General features: G+C 52.7%; 1 non-coding gene across 1 annotated transcript; it reads left to right on the top strand.

Annotated features, from left to right (window-relative positions):
* The first annotated feature begins 2,983 nt into the window (after positions 1-2,983).
* Positions 2,984-4,876, top strand: LOC126328924 (small subunit ribosomal RNA). Its single transcript, XR_007562033.1, has one exon. It is a non-coding gene; the product is annotated as a small subunit ribosomal RNA (ribosomal RNA).
* Positions 4,877-5,000: the final 124 nt, after the last annotated feature.

Here is a 5,000-nt window from a genome sequence, read left to right as displayed (position 1 = left end):
CTGTACCACATTATCGCTTAACCTAACTGTGGCTGTACCACATTATCGCTTAACCTAACTGTGGCTGTACCACATTATCGCTTAACCTAACTGTGGCTGTACCACATTATCGCTTAACCTAACTCTGGTTGTACCACATTATCCCTTAACCTAACTCAAGTTGTCCCTTAACCTAACTCAAGTTGTCCCTTAACCTAACTCAAGTTGTCCCTTAACCTAACTCAAGTTGTCCCTTAACCTAACTCAAGTTGACGCTTAACCTAACTCAAGTTGTCCCTTAACCTAACTCAAGTTGTCCCTTAACCTAACTCAAGTTGTCCCTTAACCTAACGCAAGTTGTCCCTTAACCTAACTCAAGTTGTCCCTTAACCTAACTCAAGTTGTCCCTTAACCTAACTCAAGTTGTCCCTTAACCTAACTCAAGTTGTCCCTTAACCTAACTCAAGTTGTCCCTTAACCTAACTCAAGTTGTCCCTTAACCTAACTCAAGTTGTCCCTTAACCTAACTCAAGTTGTCCCTTAACCTAACTCAAGTTGTCCCTTAACCTAACTCAAGTTGTCCCTTAACCTAACTCAATTTGTCCCTTAACCTAACTCAATTTGTCCCTTAACCTAACTCAATTTGTCCCTTAACCTAACTCAATTTGTCCCTTAACCTAACTCAATTTGTCCCTTAACCTAACTCAATTTGTCCCTTAACCTAACCCACGTTGTCCCTTAACCTAACTCAATTTGTCCCTTAACCTAACTCAATTTGTCCCTTAACCTAACTCACGTTGTCCCTTAACCTAACCCACGTTGTCCCTTAACCTAACCCACGTTGTCCCTTAACCTAACCCACGTTGTCCCTTAACCTAACCCACGTTGTCCCTTAACCTAACCCACGTTGTCCCTTAACCTAACCCACGTTGTCCCTTAACCTAACCCACGTTGTCCCTTAACCTAACCCACGTTGTCCCTTAACCTAACCCACGTTGTCCCTTAACCTAACCCACGTTGTCCCTTAACCTAACCCACGTTGTCCCTTAACCTAACCCACGTTGTCCCTTAACCTAACCCACGTTGTCCCTTAACCTAACCCACGTTGTCCCTTAACCTAACCCACGTTGTCCCTTAACCTAACCCACGTTGTCCCTTAACCTAACCCACGTTGTCCCTTTGCCTAACATAGTTCACTGCTCGGAATCTCTGGTGTCGTTGTTATCCTCATGTAGATGTCTTGCGAGTGTTGCTTACTTTCCACATATTCCCGCTATCCACTGTCAATTGTACTGCAATAGGACTATATCGCCGCCCCCCCCCCCCTCTGTCCCCCTCTTTGTGTCTCTGTCCTCTCAAGCTGGTCGGTCTGGCGTTTGAGTGTTAAATGAGCCTCGCAGCTGTTCAGTTGCATTCAGATGTCGACGCCCTCAGTGTACGTCGTGGTATGGTCTGTGTCCATTGTCCGCTGATGTCGTACGCGTAACCCACACGCTGTACCGATCATCGGTCGTTACGTACAGAGTGAAGTAGTGTGATACGTGTGACCGTACGCTGGCTGTGCCCAACGGTGTCGAATCTCAATTTCCATATGTTGTGCTCGATGCTACTTGTCTCGTCTCCCAATAACAGCTAGGTTGCACTGTGGTACGCCGTAGAGGCGTGTGGGAGGAACGTACGAACGCATTGTATGTCACCCTGGGTCGCTGGGGGTGGTGGTGCGGTGAGTCAGGTCAGGTCAGGTCAGGTCAGGTCAGGTCAGCGTGAGCCGTCTGATGTAGTGACGCGTGTATTCCGACTTTGTCGTATTGCCTCACACAAAGTGCTACCCTGGTGGACCGCGTTCCATATCTGGGACATGCCGCAGATGCCGGTTGACAGTGGATCGCGGAAGGGACATCGCATACGTGCGCGGGCCACCTTCCACGTGTTCTCTTCTGCACATGTCGCAGTGTGTATGTGGTCTGATGTAGCGTGTCGTGACACATGACATCCTGGCATGCAAGAATTGTTGAATTCGCAAATGTAGGTGGACATCTACGTTTACTGCCCAAGATACGCAAATGAACTGGAAATCCGTTGTTGAGCGGTTGTTCACGCTGGAGGTGAATCTGTGATGGCGACGATCGGTACAGCTATTAACCGGTTGTTTCAGCGGTACCCGCCACATCCACACACGTGACTAGGTCCATGTGGGTATGAAGCGATACGCGGCGGTGGCTTGGTGGGACTGTTCCCGGCCGGTGAAGGGGGGCCGCCCGGCGTGTTGGCCGCGCGCTGCGTGGGCGCACGCGCAACAGGCGGCTGGTGGGGGGCGCCGAGTGGCAGGAGCGCCAGCCGACGGGCCCGGCAGGCGGTGCAGCTACGCTGCGGCGCACCCTGCACGCGGCGCCTGGCGGCCAAAGTTGGTTCAGCCGAGCCCGGTGCGAAGCGCGGTGGACATCTGCAGTGTGCTGGTCTGATTGAGGACTGTGTGCGTTGAGGATGCGCCGCCGCCTGGCACTCGGCGCCGCGACGCCGTCTGCTGCTCGGTCGCCCCAGCGGTTCTCGCAGGTGGTTTGTATCGCAGTTGTGCGGACATGTTGGCGCGTGCGCTGTGCTGGGAGAGTTCGCTTCTGCACCCAAGTGGGGCTTTGCCCTTGTGTGGCGCTGGCGTTGGAGCTGCCGGTCACCATAGGTGGCGCGTGTTGTCTCCCGCCGGCAATGCCACGACAGCACGCTCCCGGGCCTCTGTCGGCAGCGGCAAGCTCAGTTGGGAGCAAGGGTGTTCGCACTAAAACCGTCTACTCGCCTAACTCCGGGCGATTGCGCCTCTCTCGAAACCGACCAAGTACCTAGGACGGCGCTGCGCGCCGCCGGGACCTGAGAGGGTTTCGAGGTGTATCGTGCAGGGGAGCTCGGCCTCCTCCTGTTTGCAGAATAATTGAGCGGACGCTTGCGTGTTCGCGCGGGCCCCCGGGACACACTCCCGGGCGGCCGGCTGCTCAGCTCTAGTTGACGCAGCTCCCTGGTTGATCCTGCCAGTAGTCATATGCTTGTCTCAAAGATTAAGCCATGCATGTCTCAGTACAAGCCGCATTAAGGTGAAACCGCGAATGGCTCATTAAATCAGTTATGGTTCCTTAGATCGTACCCACGTTACTTGGATAACTGTGGTAATTCTAGAGCTAATACATGCAAACAGAGTCCCGACCAGAGATGGAAGGGACGCTTTTATTAGATCAAAACCAATCGGATTGGCTTGTCTGGTCCGTTTGCCTTGGTGACTCTGAATAACTTTGGGCTGATCGCACGGTCCTCGTACCGGCGACGCATCTTTCAAATGTCTGCCTTATCAACTGTCGATGGTAGGTTCTGCGCCTACCATGGTTGTAACGGGTAACGGGGAATCAGGGTTCGATTCCGGAGAGGGAGCCTGAGAAACGGCTACCACATCCAAGGAAGGCAGCAGGCGCGCAAATTACCCACTCCCGGCACGGGGAGGTAGTGACGAAAAATAACGATACGGGACTCATCCGAGGCCCCGTAATCGGAATGAGTACACTTTAAATCCTTTAACGAGTATCTATTGGAGGGCAAGTCTGGTGCCAGCAGCCGCGGTAATTCCAGCTCCAATAGCGTATATTAAAGTTGTTGCGGTTAAAAAGCTCGTAGTTGGATTTGTGTCCCACGCTGTTGGTTCACCGCCCGTCGGTGTTTAACTGGCATGTATCGTGGGACGTCCTGCCGGTGGGGCGAGCCGAAGGGGTGCTTTCGCGTCCCGAGGCGGACCCCGTTTAAATCATACCAGGGTGCTCTTTGTTGAGTGTCTCGGTGGGCCGGCACGTTTACTTTGAACAAATTAGAGTGCTTAAAGCAGGCAAGCCCGCCTGAATACTGTGTGCATGGAATAATGGAATAGGACCTCGGTTCTATTTTGTTGGTTTTCGGAACCCGAGGTAATGATTAATAGGGACAGGCGGGGGCATTCGTATTGCGACGTTAGAGGTGAAATTCTTGGATCGTCGCAAGACGAACAGAAGCGAAAGCATTTGCCAAGTATGTTTTCATTAATCAAGAACGAAAGTTAGAGGTTCGAAGGCGATCAGATACCGCCCTAGTTCTAACCATAAACGATGCCAGCCAGCGATCCGCCGCAGTTCCTCCGATGACTCGGCGGGCAGCCTCCGGGAAACCAAAGCTTTTGGGTTCCGGGGGAAGTATGGTTGCAAAGCTGAAACTTAAAGGAATTGACGGAAGGGCACCACCAGGAGTGGAGCCTGCGGCTTAATTTGACTCAACACGGGAAACCTCACCAGGCCCGGACACCGGAAGGATTGACAGATTGATAGCTCTTTCTTGATTCGGTGGGTGGTGGTGCATGGCCGTTCTTAGTTGGTGGAGCGATTTGTCTGGTTAATTCCGATAACGAACGAGACTCTAGCCTGCTAACTAGTCGCGTGACATCCTTCGTGCTGTCAGCGATTACTTTTCTTCTTAGAGGGACAGGCGGCTTCTAGCCGCACGAGATTGAGCAATAACAGGTCTGTGATGCCCTTAGATGTTCTGGGCCGCACGCGCGCTACACTGAAGGAATCAGCGTGTCTTCCTAGGCCGAAAGGTCGGGGTAACCCGCTGAACCTCCTTCGTGCTAGGGATTGGGGCTTGCAATTGTTCCCCATGAACGAGGAATTCCCAGTAAGCGCGAGTCATAAGCTCGCGTTGATTACGTCCCTGCCCTTTGTACACACCGCCCGTCGCTACTACCGATTGAATGATTTAGTGAGGTCTTCGGACTGGTACGCGGCATCGACTCTGTCGTTGCCGATGCTACCGGAAAGATGACCAAACTTGATCATTTAGAGGAAGTAAAAGTCGTAACAAGGTTTCCGTAGGTGAACCTGCGGAAGGATCATTACCGACTAGACTGCATGTCTTTCGATGTGCGTGTCGTGTCGCGCAACACGCTACCTGTACGGCAGTGGCCGTGCGCCGCGTGCGGAACCACGCGTGCCTCTCAAAACTAGCGGAAGTGTTGTTGT

The sequence above is a fragment of the Schistocerca gregaria genome, unplaced genomic scaffold (genome assembly GCF_023897955.1).
Source record: "Schistocerca gregaria isolate iqSchGreg1 unplaced genomic scaffold, iqSchGreg1.2 ptg001149l, whole genome shotgun sequence".
In the NCBI taxonomy this organism is placed as follows: Eukaryota; Metazoa; Arthropoda; class Insecta; order Orthoptera; family Acrididae; genus Schistocerca; species Schistocerca gregaria.
This window is presented reverse-complemented; position numbering and strand designations above follow the sequence as displayed.